We start from the raw sequence: 16,605 nt of genomic DNA on the forward strand, positions 1-16,605 counted from the left end.
TGTTGCACGTGAGTCTATAGCCGAAACGGCATCAAAATTCGTTAAGAAATGACAAACTTTCCGTTTATGCCAAAATCGCATTTTAGCGAAAAAACTCGATTTTCGGTTAAGCGTCAAATCTTTATTTGAGCGAAATCGACGATTTCCTACGGTAGAAGTGCTCAGATGTTGCACGTGAGACTATAGCCGAAACGGCATTAAAATTCATTAAGAAATGACAAAGTTACCGTTTTGGCCAAAATCGCATTTTAGCGAAAAAACTCGTTTTTCGGTTAAGCGTCAAATCTTTATTTGAACGAAATCGACGATTTTCTACTGTAGAAGTGCTCAGATGTTAAACGTGAGTCTATAGCCGAAACGGCATCAAAATTCGTTAAGAAATGACAAAGTTACCGTTTTGGCCAAAATCGCATTTTAGCGAAAAAACTCGATTTTCGGTTAAGCGTCAAATCTTTATTTGAGCGAAATCGACATTTCCTACGGTAGAAGTGCTCAGATGTTGCACGTGAGTCTATAGCCGAAACGGCATCAAATTTCGTTAAGAAATGACAAAGTTACCGTTTTGGCCAAAATCGCATTTTAGCGAAAAAACTCGATTTTCGGTTAAGCGTCAAATCTTTATTTGAGCGAAATCGACGATTTCCTACGGTAGAAGTGCTCAGATGTTGCACGTGAGTCTATAGCCGAAACGGCATTAAAGTTCATTAAGAAATGACAAAGTTACCGTTTTGGCCAAAATCGCATTTTAGCGAAAATACTCGATTTTCGGTTAAGCCTCAAATCTTTATTTGAGCGAAATCGACCATTTCCTACGGTAGAAGTGCTCAGATGTTGCACGTGAGTCTATAGCAGAAACGGCATCAAAATTCGTTAAGAAATGACAAAGTTACCGTTTTGGCCAAAATCGCATTTTAGCGAAAAAACTCGATTTTCGGTTAAGCTGCAAATCTTTATTTGAGCGAAATCGACGATTTCCTACGGTAGAAGTGCTCTGATGTTGCACGTGAGTCTATAGCAGAAACGGCATCAAAATTCGTTAAGAAATGACAAAGTGCCGTTTTGGCCAAAATCGCATTTTAGCCAAAAAACTCGATTTTCGGTTAAGCGTAAAATCTTTATTTGAGGTAAATTGACGATTTCCTATGGTAGAATTCTCAGATGTTGCACGTGAGTCTATAGCCGAAACGGCATCAAAATTCGTTAAGAAATGACAAAGTTACCGTTTTGGCCAAAATCGCATTTTAGCGAAAAAACTCGATTTTCGGTTAAGCGTCAAATCTTTATTTGAGAGAAATCGACGATTTCCTGCGGTAGAAGTGCTCAGATGTTGCACGTGAGTCTATAGCCGAAACGGCATTAAAATTCACTAAGAAATGACAAAGTTACCGTTTTGGCCAAAATCGCATTTTAGCGAAAAAACTCGATTTTCGGTTAAGCGTCAAATCTTTGTTTGAGCGAAATCGACGATTTCCTGCGGTAGAAGTGCTCAGATGTTGCACGTGAGTCTATAGCCGAAACGGCATCAAAATTCGTAAAGAAATGACAAAGTTACCGTTTTGGCCAAAATCGCATTTTAGCGAAAAAACTCGATTTTCGGTTAAGCGTCAAATCTTTATTTGAGCGAAATCGGCGATTTCCTAAGTAGAAGAGCTCAGATGTTGCACGTGAGTCTATAGCAGAAGCGGCATCAAAATTCGTTAAGAAATGACAAAGTTAACGTTTTGGCCAAAATCGCATTTTAGCGAAAATACTCGATTTTCGGTTAAGCGTCAAATCTTTATTTGAGCGAAATCGACCATTTCCTACGGTAGAAGTGCTCAGATGTTGCACGTGAGTCTATAGCCGAAACGGCATCAAAATTCGTTAAGAAATGACAAAGTTACCGTTTTGGCCAAAATCGCATTTTAGCGAAAAAACTCGATTTTCGGTTAAGCGTCAAATCTTTATTTGAAAGAAATCGACGATTTCCTGCGGTAGAAGTGCTCAGATGTTGCACGTGAGTCTATAGTCGAAACGGCATTAAAATTCACTAAGAAATGACAAAGTTACCGTTTTGGCCAAAATCGCATTTTAGCGAAAAAACTCGATTTTCGGTTAAGCGTCAAATCTTTATTTGAAAGAAATCGACGATTTCCTGCGGTAGAAGTGCTCAGATGTTGCACGTGAGTCTATAGCCGAAACGGCATCAACATTCGTTAAGAAATGACAAAGTTACCGTTTTGGCCAAAATCGCATTTTAGCGAAAAAACTCGATTTTCGGTTAAGCGTCAAATCTTTATTTGAGCGAAATCGGCGATTTCCTAAGTAGAAGAGCTCAGATGTTGCACGTGAGTCTATAGCAGAAGCGGCATCAAAATTCGTTAAGAAATGACAAAGTTAACGTTTTGGCCAAAATCGCATTTTAGCGAAAATACTCGATTTTCGGTTAAGCGTCAAATCTTTATTTGAGCGAAATCGGCGATTTCCTAAGTAGAAGAGCTCAGATGTTGCACGTGAGTCTATAGCAGAAGCGGCATCAAAATTCGTTAAGAAATGACAAAGTTAACGTTTTGGCCAAAATCGCATTTTAGCGAAAATACTCGATTTTCGGTTAAGCGTCAAATCTTTATTTGAGCGAAATCGACCATTTCCTACGGTAGAAGTGCTCAGATGTTGCACGTGAGTCTATAGCCGAAACGGCATCAAAATTTGTTAAGAAATGACAAAGTTACCGTTTTGGCCAAAATCGCATTTTAGCGAAAAAACTCGATTTTCGGTTAAGCGTCAAATCTTTATTTGAAAGAAATCGACGATTTCCTGCGGTAGAAGTGCTCAGATGTTGCACGTGAGTCTATAGTCGAAACGGCATTAAAATTCACTAAGAAATGACAAAGTTACCGTTTTGGCCAAAATCGCATTTTAGCGAAAAAACTCGATTTTCGGTTAAGCGTCAAATCTTTATTTGAAAGAAATCGACGATTTCCTGCGGTAGAAGTGCTCAGATGTTGCACGTGAGTCTATAGCCGAAACGGCATCAAAATTCGTTAAGAAATGACAAAGTTACCGTTTTGGCCAAAATCGCATTTTAGCGAAAAAACTCGATTTTCGGTTAAGCGTCAAATCTTTATTTGAGCGAAATCGGCGATTTCCTAAGTAGAAGAGCTCAGATGTTGCACGTGAGTCTATAGCAGAAGCGGCATCAAAATTCGTTAAGAAATGACAAAGTTAACGTTTTGGCCAAAATCGCATTTTAGCGAAAATACTCGATTTTCGGTTAAGCGTCAAATCTTTATTTGAGCGAAATCGACCATTTCCTACGGTAGAAGTGCTCAGATGTTGCACGTGAGTCTATAGCCGAAACGGCATCAAAATTCGTTAAGAAATGACAAAGTTACCGTTTTGGCCAAAATCGCATTTTAGCGAAAAAACTCGATTTTCGGTTAAGCGTCAAATCTTTATTTGAGCGAAATCGACGATTTCCTACGGTAGAAGTGCTCAGATGTTGCACGTGAGTCTATAGCCGAAACGGCAACAAAATTCGTTAAGAAATGACAAAGTTACCGTTTTGGCCAAAATCGCATTTTAGCGAAAAAACTCGATTTTCGGTTAAGCGTCAAATCTTTATTTGAGCGAAATCGACGATTTCCTACGGTAGAAGTGCTCAGATGTTGCACGTGAGTCTATAGCCGAAACGGCATTAAAATTCATTAAGAAATGACAAAGTTACCGTTTCGGCCAAAATCGCATTTTAGCGAAAAAACTCGATTTTCGGTTAAGCGTCAAATCTTTATTTGAGCGAAATCGACAATTGCTTACTGAAGAAGTGCTCAGATGTTGCACGTGAGTCTATAGCCGAAACGGCATCAAATTTCGTTAACAAATGACAAAGTTACCGTTTTGGCCACAATCGCGTTTTAGCGAAAAAACTCGATTTTCGGTTAAGCGTCAAATCTTTATTTGAGCGAAATCGACGATTTCCTGCGGTAGAAGTGCTCAGATGTTGCACGTGAGTCTATAGCCGAAACGGCATCAAAATTCGTAAAGAAATGACAAAGTTACCGTTTTGGCCAAAATCGCATTTTAGCGAAAAAACTCGATTTTCGGTTAAGCGTCAAATCTTTATTTGAGCGAAATCGGCGATTTCCTAAGTAGAAGAGCTCAGATGTTGCACGTGAGTCTATAGCAGAAGCGGCATCAAAATTCGTTAAGAAATGACAAAGTTAACGTTTTGGCCAAAATCGCATTTTAGCGAAAATACTCGATTTTCGGTTAAGCGTCAAATCTTTATTTGAGCGAAATCGACCATTTCCTACGGTAGAAGTGCTCAGATGTTGCACGTGAGTCTATAGCCGAAACGGCATCAAAATTCGTTAAGAAATGACAAAGTTACCGTTTTGGCCAAAATCGCATTTTAGCGAAAAAACTCGATTTTCGGTTAAGCGTCAAATCTTTATTTGAAAGAAATCGACGATTTCCTGCGGTAGAAGTGCTCAGATGTTGCACGTGAGTCTATAGTCGAAACGGCATTAAAATTCACTAAGAAATGACAAAGTTACCGTTTTGGCCAAAATCGCATTTTAGCGAAAAAACTCGATTTTCGGTTAAGCGTCAAATCTTTATTTGAAAGAAATCGACGATTTCCTGCGGTAGAAGTGCTCAGATGTTGCACGTGAGTCTATAGCCGAAACGGCATCAACATTCGTTAAGAAATGACAAAGTTACCGTTTTGGCCAAAATCGCATTTTAGCGAAAAAACTCGATTTTCGGTTAAGCGTCAAATCTTTATTTGAGCGAAATCGGCGATTTCCTAAGTAGAAGAGCTCAGATGTTGCACGTGAGTCTATAGCAGAAGCGGCATCAAAATTCGTTAAGAAATGACAAAGTTAACGTTTTGGCCAAAATCGCATTTTAGCGAAAATACTCGATTTTCGGTTAAGCGTCAAATCTTTATTTGAGCGAAATCGACCATTTCCTACGGTAGAAGTGCTCAGATGTTGCACGTGAGTCTATAGCCGAAACGGCATCAAAATTCGTTAAGAAATGACAAAGTTACCGTTTTGGCCAAAATCGCATTTTAGCGAAAAAACTCGATTTTCGGTTAAGCGTCAAATCTTTATTTGAAAGAAATCGACGATTTCCTGCGGTAGAAGTGCTCAGATGTTGCACGTGAGTCTATAGTCGAAACGGCATTAAAATTCACTAAGAAATGACAAAGTTACCGTTTTGGCCAAAATCGCATTTTAGCGAAAAAACTCGATTTTCGGTTAAGCGTCAAATCTTTATTTGAAAGAAATCGACGATTTCCTGCGGTAGAAGTGCTCAGATGTTGCACGTGAGTCTATAGCCGAAACGGCATCAAAATTCGTTAAGAAATGACAAAGTTACCGTTTTGGCCAAAATCGCATTTTAGCGAAAAAACTCGATTTTCGGTTAAGCGTCAAATCTTTATTTGAGCGAAATCGGCGATTTCCTAAGTAGAAGAGCTCAGATGTTGCACGTGAGTCTATAGCAGAAGCGGCATCAAAATTCGTTAAGAAATGACAAAGTTAACGTTTTGGCCAAAATCGCATTTTAGCGAAAATACTCGATTTTCGGTTAAGCGTCAAATCTTTATTTGAGCGAAATCGACCATTTCCTACGGTAGAAGTGCTCAGATGTTGCACGTGAGTCTATAGCCGAAACGGCATCAAAATTCGTTAAGAAATGACAAAGTTACCGTTTTGGCCAAAATCGCATTTTAGCGAAAAAACTCGATTTTCGGTTAAGCGTCAAATTTTATTTGAGCGAAATCGACGATTTCCTACGATAGAAGTGCTCAGATGTTGCACGTGAGTCTATAGCCGAAACGGCAACAAAATTCGTTAAGAAATGACAAAGTTACCGTTTTGGCCAAAATCGCATTTTAGCGAAAAAACTCGATTTTCGGTTAAGCGTCAAATCTTTATTTGAGCGAAATCGACGATTTCCTACGGTAGAAGTGCTCAGATGTTGCACGTGAGTCTATAGCCGAAACGGCATTAAAATTCATTAAGAAATGACAAAGTTACCGTTTCGGCCAAAATCGCATTTTAGCGAAAAAACTCGATTTTCGGTTAAGCGTCAAATCTTTATTTGAGCGAAATCGACAATTGCTTACTGAAGAAGTGCTCAGATGTTGCACGTGAGTCTATAGCCGAAACGGCATCAAATTTCGTTAACAAATGACAAAGTTACCGTTTTGGCCACAATCGCGTTTTAGCGAAAAAACTCGATTTTCGGTTAAGCGTCAAATCTTTATTTGAGCGAAATCGACGATTTCCTACGGTAGAAGTGCTCAGATGTTGCACGTGAGTCTATAGCCGAAACGGCATTAAAATTCATTAAGAAATGACAAAGTTACCGTTTTGGCCAAAATCGCATTTTAGCGAAAAAACTCGATTTTCGGTTAAGCGTCAAATCTTTATTTGAGTGAAATCGACGATTTCCTACGGTAGAAGTGCTCAGATGTTGCACGTGAGTATGTAGTCGAAACGGCATTAAAATTCATTAAGAAATGACAAAGTTACCGTTTTGGCCAAAATCGCATTTTAGCGAAAAAACTCGATTTTCGGTTAAGCGTCAAATCTTTATTTGAGCGAAATCGACAATTTCCTACGGTAGAAGTGCTTAGAGGTTGCACGTGAGTCTATAGCCGAAACGGCATCAAAATTCGTTACGAAATGACAAAGTTACCGTTTTGGCCAAAATCGCATTTTAGCGAAAAAACTCGATTTTCCGTTAAGCGTCAAATCTTTATTTGAGCGAAATCGACGATTTCCTACGGTAGAAGTGCTCAGATGTTGCACGTGAGTCTATAGCCGAAACGGCATCAAATTTCGTTAAGAAATGACAAAGTTACCGTTTTGGCCAAAATCGCATTTTAGCGAAAAAACTCGATTTTCGGTTAAGCGTCAAATCTTTATTTGAGCGAAATCGACGATTTTCTACGGTAGAAGTGCTCAGATGTTGCACGTGAGTCTATAGCCGAAACGGCATCAAAATTCGTTAAGAAATGACAAAGTTACCGTTTTGGCCCAAATCGCATTTTAGCGAAAAAAGTCGATTTTCGGTGCGTCAAATCTTCATTTGAGCGAAATCGACAATTCCTTACTGAAGAAGTGCTCACATGTTGCACGTGAGTCTATAGCCGAAACGGCATCAAAATTCGTTAAGAAATGAAAAAGTTACCGTTTTGGCCAAAATCGCATTTTAGCGAAAAAAATCGATTTTCGGTTAAGCGTCCAATCTTTATTTGAGCGAAATCGACGATTTCCTACGGTAGAAGTTCTTAGATGTTGCACATGAGTCTGTAGCCGAAACGGCATCAAAATTCGTTAAGAAATGACAAAGTTACCATTTTGGCCAATATCGCATTTTAGCGAAAAAACTCGATTTTCGGTTAAGCGTCAAATCTTTATTTGAGCGAAATCGACAATTGCTTACTGAAAAAGTGCTCAGATGCTGCACGTGAGTCTATAGCCGAAACGGCATCAAAATTCGTTAAGAAATGATAAAGTTACCGTTTTGGCCAAAATCGCATTTTAGCGAAAAAACTCGATTTTCGGTTAAGCGTCAAATCTTTATTTGAAAGAAATCGACGATTTCCTACGGTAGAAGTGCTCAGATGTTGCACGTGAGTCTATAGCCGAAACGGCATTAAAGTTCATTAAGAAATGACAAAGTTACCGTTTTGGCCAAAATCGCATTTTAGCGAAAAAACTCGATTTTCGGTTAAGCGTCCAATCTTAATTTGAGCGAAATTGACAATTTCCTACGGTAGAAGTGCTCAGATGTTGCACGTGAGTCTATAGCCGAAACGGCATCAAAATTCGTTAAGAAATGACAAAGTTACCGTTTTGGCCCAAATCGCATTTTAGCGAAAAAACTCGATTTTCGGTTAAGCGTCAAATCTTTATTTGAGAGAAATCGACGATTTCCTACGGTAGAAGTGCTCAGATGTTGCACGTGAGTCTATAGCCGAAACGGCATCAAAATTCGTTAAGAAATGACAAAGTTACCGTTTTGGCCCAAATCGCATTTTAGCGAAAAAACTCGATTTTCGGTTAAGCGTCAAATCTTTATTTGAGAGAAATCGACGATTTCCTACGGTAGAAGTGCTCAGATGTTGCACGTGAGTCTATAGCCGAAACGGGATCAAAATTCGTTAAGAAATGACAAAGTGCCGTTTTGGCCAAAATCGCATTTTAGCGAAAAAACTCGATTTTCGGTTAAGCGTAAAATCTTTATTTGAGGTAAATTGACGATTTCCTATGGTAGAATTCTCAGATGTTGCACGTGAGTCTATAGCCGAAACGGCATCAAAATTCGTTAAGAAATGACAAAGTTACCGTTTTGGCCAAAATCGCATTTTAGCGAAAAAACTCGATTTTCGGTTAAGCGTCAAATCTTTGTTTGAGCGAAATCGACGATTTCCTGCGGTAGAAGTGCTCAGATGTTGCACGTGAGTCTATAGCCGAAACGGCATTAAAATTCACTAAGAAATGACAAAGTTACCGTTTTGGCCAAAATCGCATTTTAGCGAAAAAACTCGATTTTCGGTTAAGCGTCAAATCTTTATTTGAGCGAAATCGGCGATTTCCTAAGTAGAAGTGCTCAGATGTTGCACGTGAGTCTATAGCAGAAACGGCATCAAAATTCGTTAAGAAATGACAAAGTTAACGTTTTGGCCAAAATCGCATTTTAGCGAAAATACTCGATTTTCGGTTAAGCGTCAAATCTTTATTTGAGCGAAATCGACCATTTCCTACGGTAGAAGTGCTCAGATGTTGCACGTGAGTCTATAGCAGAAACGGCATCAAAATTCGTTAAGAAATGACAAAGTTACCGTTTTGGCCAAAATCGCATTTTAGCGAAAAAACTCGATTTTCGGTTAAGCTGCAAATCTTTATTTGAGCGAAATCGGCGATTTCCTACGGTAGAAGTGCTCAGATGTTGCACGGGAGTCTATAGCCGAAACGGCATCAAAATTCGTTAAGAAATGACAAAGTTACCGTTTTGGCCCAAATCGCATTTTAGCGAAAAAAATCGATTTTCGGTTAAGCGTCCAATCTTTATTTGAGCGAAATCGACGATTTCCTACCGTAGAAGTGCTTAGATGTTGCACATGAGTCTATAGCCAAAACGGCATCAAAATTCGTTAAGAAATGTCAAAGTTACCGTTTTGGCCAAAATCGCATTTTAGCGAAAAAACTCGATTTCGGTTAAGCGTCAAATCTTTATTTGAGCGAAATCGACGATTTCCTACGGTAGAAGTGCTCAAAGGTTGCACGTGAGTCTATAGCCGAAACGGCATCAAAATTCGTTAAGAAATGACAAAGTTAACGTTTTGCCCAAAATCGCATTTTAACGAAAAAAATCGATTTTCGGTTAAGCCTCAAATCTTTATTTGAGCTAAATCGACGATTTCCTACGGTAGAAGTGCTCAGATGTTGCACGTGAGTCAATAGCCGAAACGGCATCAAAATTCACTAAGAAATGACAAAGTTACCGTTTTGGCCAAAATCGCATTTTAGCGAAAAAACTCGATTTCGGTTAAGCGTCAAATCTTTATTTGAGCGAAATCGACGATTTCCGACGGTAGAAGTGCTCAGATGTTGCACGTGAGTCTTTAGCCGAAACGGCATCAAAATTCATTCAGAAATGGAAAAGTTATTGTTTTCGCCAAAATCGCATTTTAGCGAAAACTCGATTTTCGGTTAAGCGTAAAATCTTTATTTGACCGAAATTGACGATTTCCTACGGTGGAAGTGCTCAGATGTTGCACGTGAGTCTATAGCCGAAACGGCATCAAAATTCGTTGACAAATGACAAAGTTACCGTTTTGGCCAAAATCGCGTTTTTGCGATAAAACTCGATTTTCGGTTAAGCGTCAAATCTTTATTTGAGCGAAATCGACGATTTCCTACGATAGAAGTGCTCAAATGTTGCACGTGAGTCTATAGCCGAAACGGCATCAAAATTCGTTAAGAAATGACAAACTTTCCGTTTATGCCAAAATCGCATTTTAGCGAAAAAACTCGATTTTCGGTTAAGCGTCAAATCTTTATTTGAGCGAAATCGACGATTTCCTACGGTAGAAGTGCTCAGATGTTGCACGTGAGACTATAGCCGAAACGGCATTAAAATTCATTAAGAAATGACAAAGTTACCGTTTTGGCCAAAATCGCATTTTAGCGAAAAAACTCGTTTTTCGGTTAAGCGTCAAATCTTTATTTGAGCGAAATCGACGATTTTCTACGGTAGAAGTGCTCAGATGTTGCACGTGAGTCGATAGCCGAAACGGCATCAAAATTCGTTAAGAAATGACAAAGTTACCGTTTTGGCCAAAATCGCATTTTAGCGAAAAAACTCGATTTTCGGTTAAGCGTCAAATCTTTATTTGAGCGAAATCGACATTTCCTACGGTAGAAGTGCTCAGATGTTGCACGTGAGTCTATAGCCGAAACGGCATCAAATTTCGTTAAGAAATGACAAAGTTACCGTTTTGGCCAAAATCGCATTTTAGCGAAAAAACTCGATTTTCGGTTAAGCGTCAAATCTTTATTTGAGCGAAATCGACGATTTCCTACGGTAGAAGTGCTCAGATGTTGCACGTGAGTCTATAGCCGAAACGGCATTAAAATTCATTAAGAAATGACAAAGTTACCGTTTCGGCCAAAATCGCATTTTAGCGAAAAAACTCGATTTTCGGTTAAGCGTCAAATCTTTATTTGAGCGAAATCGACAATTCCTTACTGAAGAAGTGCTCAGATGTTGCACGTGAGTCTATAGCCGAAACGGCATCAAAATTCGTTAAGAAATGACAAAGTTACCGTTTTGGCCAAAATCGCATTTTAGCGAAAAAACTCGATTTTCGGTTAAGCGTCAAATCTTTATTTGAAAGAAATCGACGATTTCCTACGGTAGAAGTGCTCAGATGTTGCACGTGAGTCTATAGCCGAAACGGCATTAAAGTTCATTAAGAAATGACAAAGTTACCGTTTTGGCCAAAATCGCATTTTAGCGAAAAAACTCGATTTTCGGTTAAGCGTCCAATCTTAATTTGAGCGAAATTGACAATTTCCTACGGTAGAAGTGCTCAGATGTTGCACGTGAGTCTATAGCCGAAACGGCATCAAAATTCGTTAAGAAATGACAAAGTTACCGTTTTGGCCAAAATCGCATTTTAGCGAAAAAACTCGATTTTCGGTTAAGCGTCAAATCTTTATTTGAGCGATATCGACCATTTCCTACGGTAGAAGTGCTCAGATGTTGCACGTGAGTCTATAGCCGAAACGGCATCAAAATTCGTTAAGAAATGACAAAGTTACCGTTTTGGCCAAAATCGCATTTTAGCGAAAAAAATCGATTTTCGGTTAAGCGTCCAATCTTTATTTGAGCGAAATCGACGATTTCCTACGGTAGAAGTGCTCAGATGTTGCACATGAGTCTATAGCCGAAATGGCATCAAAATTCGTTGAGAAATGACAAAGTTTCCGTTTTGGCCAAAATCGCATTTTAGCGAAAAAACTCGATTTCGGTTAAGCGTCAAATCTTTATTTGAGCGAAATCGACGATTTCCTACGGTAGAAGTGCTTAGAGGTTGCACGTGAGTCTATAGCCGAAACGGCATCAAAATTCGTTAAGAAATGACAAAGTTAACGTTTTGGCCAAAATAGCATTTTAACGAAAAAACTCGATTTTCGGTTAAGCGTCAAATCTTTATTTGAGCTAAATCGACGATTTCCTACGGTAGAAGTGCTCAGATGTTGCACGTGAGTCAATAGCCGAAACGGCATTAAAATTCACTAAGAAATGACAAAGTTACCGTTTTGGCCAAAATCGCATTTTAGCGAAAAAACTCGATTTTCGGTTAAGCGTCAAATCTTTATTTGAGCGAAATCGACGATTTCCGACGGTAGAAGTGCTCAGATGTTGCACGTGAGTCTATAGCCGAAACGGCATCAAATTTCGTTAAGAGATGACAAAGTTACCGTTTTGGCCAAAATCGCATTTTAGCGAAAAAACTCGTTTTTCGGTTAAGCGTCAAATCTTTATTTGAGCGAAATCGACGATTTCCTATGGTAGAAGTGCTCAGATGTTGCACGTGAGTCTTTAGCCGAAACGGCATCAAAATTCATTAAGAAATGGAAAAGTTATCGTTTTCGCCAAAATCGCATTTTAGCGAAAACTCGATTTTCGGTTAAGCGTAAAATCTTTATTTGACCGAAATTGACAATTTCCTACGGTGGAAGTGCTCAGATGTTGCACGTGAGTCTATAGCCGAAACGGCATCAAAATTCATTAAGAAATGGAAAAGTTATCGTTTTCGCCAAAATCGCATTTTAGCGAAAACCTCGATTTTCGGTTAAGCGTCAAATCTTTATTTTAAAGAAATTGACAATTTCCTACGGTGGAAGTGCTCAGATGTTGCACGGGAGTCTATAGACTAAACGGCATCAAAATTCGTTAAGAAATGACAAAGTTACCGTTTTCGCCAGATCGCATTTTAACGCTAAAACCTCGATTTTCGGTTAAGCGTCAAACTTTTGTTGTTTCTGGCCGAATTTTGATATCGTTTCGTTTATATACTCCCAGGTGTCACGACTTATGTCCAGTATTAGCTAAATCTAATAGGAAATTTAACTGTCAAAATCTGCCTATTTAAAAGTGGACATAAACCGCTGTGAATTCGGGTTGTTTTTCCTAGTTTGATCTTGTTTAAAACCTGTAATGAAACACACACTGCTAAATTCTAAGTGATTAGTTATTAAATGCATTAAAATTAGTTTTCATAAGTATTGCCAAAAGAATTGATCGTTGTACATAAGACACCATAGTAATACATTTCCGAGTACTTCCCCCCCTGGAATTTCAAAAAGCGATTATTAGTAATATTTGTATGTGTGATATGTATTTATTATGAAGGTTAAAAATATTATACATTATTATCCATTGCCCCCAGCGGCGTATCCAGGGGGGTTGGGGCTCTTGCCCCTTGCATGTGGCGAAAGGCGTGCTTGTAATTTAGCGCTAGTTCCGTTCATGGAATTTAGGAAACTAAGCTGCTGATAGTCGAATTATGTATGTTTCTACCACAATTAATCAAACATATTTCACGGTCTTGGTTTATTTTTTCGCCGAAGTTAACGATTGCACACTGTGATTTCGAAGCTGGCCTGGCAGGATTGTCGACGACGCACGTGTTCGCTTTGCGTCTAAAGGTTCACTTTTGCTGGTCGTTCTTTGGCTGTTTCTGATTAGTTTTTTTATGACCACTTGCAACCACCATTCTATGACGTCATACTGTCACTGTTTTATGACGTCATTATTCATGAACGTCAGACGGAAAATAGGGGAATTCCCTAAGTTGAAAATTTAGGACCCCTCTTTTAGATTTTCTGGTACCACCCTGATAAAAACTTAATTCAATTCAACTCAAGAAAGTTCTACTGGAAGCTCTAGTAGCGGAAAACAATGCTGGTGGTAGTATAATTTCTTGTGTAGGTGATAATTTCAATTCAAATTTGCAGGTAATGATAAATTACATGGCCCTGGTACAGTCTTTATTGACGCTATAAATTCTTATGCTTTCCTCGTTTTTGACTACGTTTATTCTTTTAAAAATATAAGAATTAACTTGATAAACGGTGCATTTATTTCACAAAAGATGGAAACATATATATTGCACGATGGAAGGACATAGAAGCACTGTACAATGAAGACCGGAAAAACAGCATCCGTCTTACCAAGATCACATACACAGCTGTGTACCCAAAATCTTTGCAGAGACAAAGCGTCCTTTTGTATGCCATATCTTCAGTGACAAGACAGTTGCTGCTCTTTCAACTCTAAAGGATAAACTTGGCATTAACGAGGGCACAATCATTTTTGTCAAACTCATCACTGACTGGTTGCACATGATGAATGTGAAAGGTCAATATTCCGGTATTAACATGCGTATTGAGTGTCGTTAACCATGGACCAAGAACTGCACTAGTTTCAAGAAACTTAATGAAACTTGTGACATTATAGCCTCTTGTGCATGTTCAGGTGGTCGATATCGGACGCAGAAGCTTACCATCAAACTGCAGAAGCATTTGTACTGTCTACAAGTGCTAACATCGAGGCCGCAGAGTTGCTACTGACTCAGCACAACTTCATCTACGTTCTACCTGGTGTGTTTGCTGATAAGGCCCTTGAAAAGTTCTTTGGTCAAGCAAGACAACGCAATGGAAGTAATTTCTATGGTGAAATTGTAGATATCAAGACGGCTGCAAAAACCAAAAACCTCCATGCATTTTTAAAATATGAGTAAACTCCGTGCGAGTCTCATGATGTGCCTTGCACCTTTAACATTTGCATTGATAATGATCAATTCGACATCACCATTGCTGACAGTGAAGACCTAGTGCAATCTAATGACTGTGTCAAACATAAATGTATTTTTCTGGCTGGATATTTGGAACACAAATAACGAGCTAATATCATGCGTATCGAAACTGAAAATTACGACGACCATCGGATTAATTCGGAGTCTCTCCATGCTTTGCTTCGTATCGATTTCCTAATGGTTATAATTCAAGGAGCATGTCTTCCTATATCAAACATTCTTTTAAAAGTGTAGCGGATTCTTTGGAACTCTGTGACCCCGCCAACTCTGTCCATTCTGTGAACAGCCCGCCGGCTGAATCGCTCATGCTGTCACTTTAATAAAATGTTAAATATATATTGTAGAAAAATTAACTTTCAATTATGTTATTTCAAGAATAACAAAGTTGTTCGTCTAAGATAGATTTCTGTTGAATTATCCAGGCCAAACTGTCCATGTAAAGATTTTAATTCAGTCACAGGGTAACATACTGTGTGTTTCAGTTGTTTAAGTGAGAAAATATGTATTATTTTGAGTGATTTTTCGCTATTTTTATGTGATTTGACCTTTAAATGACCTTCAGATGACCTGGTAGAAGGTTAAAAGTATGAAAAAGTATTTCCTCACCCTTCAAACCCCCCAAGAGACACCAGAATGAAGGTTCTACCATGTATTCGACACAAATTATGGTGGGACCCAAGTTCCAGATATCGAGCATAGAAGATACCAGTCCTTCTATTTAAGGTGTCTATGATTCTAACATATTACTTATGACAACCATTAACTAACAATGGATAATTAAAAACCTACAACCGATAAAATTTAACATATCCAATGAAAACCAACAAGATCACGCAACGCCGCCTTAGCCCAGCCATATTCCAGCGTTCCAGAAAGCGTCTAAATTAGTGTGACATTGAGCTTGTTACATGGCTGGCAATCCCAAAGGAATTGTTCGCCAGATTTAGCTTTAGGGACAGCCGTCTCGACGCAGGTGAGCAGGCGAGATATTAATTTGATTGATTCAACTACATTCAAGTTAAATACATTTTGCGTACGTACGAAAGTGTGACGTTACAGTGACGTAACATTTGCACGGCCCTAAAATATCTTTTTTTTTTATATTGACCTTCCGTGCTGCGAAATTGATTGTTTGGAGCGATAATATCGAGCCAATCGGGCTCGACGTTAATGCGAAATAAACACCATGTAAAACTTAAAGGAAAATTGAAATCCACTTGTTTGAGACAAATATGCTTTATTCGCGCACTCCTACAACACAATTAAATCTTCGTGATTATTTATATTAAACAGATCTCTGAGAAATGACTTAATTGCAAATGACCAATAACTGGTGTTTGTTAGTTCGTAACACCGACTTTTTCCTTAAAACATTGATGTAGGCTATAATCGACATACCGCGTAAATATGCGGAATTGTATGTAGTGGGACGAAAATGTCACCTTTCATAGCAGCTCGCCAAGGACGAAAAAAATTACGGTCGTTGCTCCAACCGGATAAGTTGAGAACTTTTTCAAGTATTTCTTTCGCGTTTTCGGGGATGAGATCTGCGTTTGTAAATTCAAACAACGAACTGGTAGCTTGAGCTATAGCTTTGCCCAAATGAGGTTAGCTGCAAGGCGCCACTGTCCTCCAGGGACGAAATGACGACAGTCAGCGCGCGTCTGTTAAATGACGCTCAGCTGATTGCTGTAATTGTTGACGATTGGAGTTATGTTGGGGTTGACAACATTTCATTATGTCTATTTGACTATGTCACAATTTGCAGGAAATTAATATTTCTTACCGCAAGAGCAACTAGACAATGAACTGACATTGGAAAAAATAAGTTTTGAGATCTAAGATTGGACAGCATCTTTGGATTGCTACCCAAACTAGGCCGGATCTTAGTTGTCTATGTTGCGGCTACCAATTTACCAAAATGATTTGGTTACGGATTTGGTGACATGAAACAAAATTATTAGAAAAGACTGTATCAAATAGAGTTGGTTAAAATTTCCAAATCTTTGTCCTATCTAGATCTACGTCTGGTTGCGTTTACGATGCAGCATTTGCAATTATATCAGATGGTGGAAGTCAGGGAGCATCATTGAGTGTTTGTTGTTAAAAGAATTCGTAAATGCAATCTGGTACGATGGCAACGCAGCCAATACGGAGGGTTGTAAGAAGCACTTTGGCTGCCGAGACATTCGCTATGTCAGGTAGGCTGGACACTA

The 16,605-nt window shown here is 38.8% G+C and overlaps 1 pseudogene; it reads left to right on the top strand.

The window, feature by feature from the left end:
- Nucleotides 1-13,916: 13,916 nt before the first annotated feature.
- LOC146160350 (uncharacterized) lies at nucleotides 13,917-14,623 on the top strand (annotated as a pseudogene).
- The last annotated feature ends 1,982 nt before the right edge of the window (nucleotides 14,624-16,605 follow it).

Source organism: Ascidiella aspersa, chromosome 3 (assembly GCF_963924565.1).
Source record: "Ascidiella aspersa chromosome 3, kaAscAspe10.2, whole genome shotgun sequence".
Classification (NCBI taxonomy): domain Eukaryota; kingdom Metazoa; phylum Chordata; class Ascidiacea; order Phlebobranchia; family Ascidiidae; genus Ascidiella; species Ascidiella aspersa.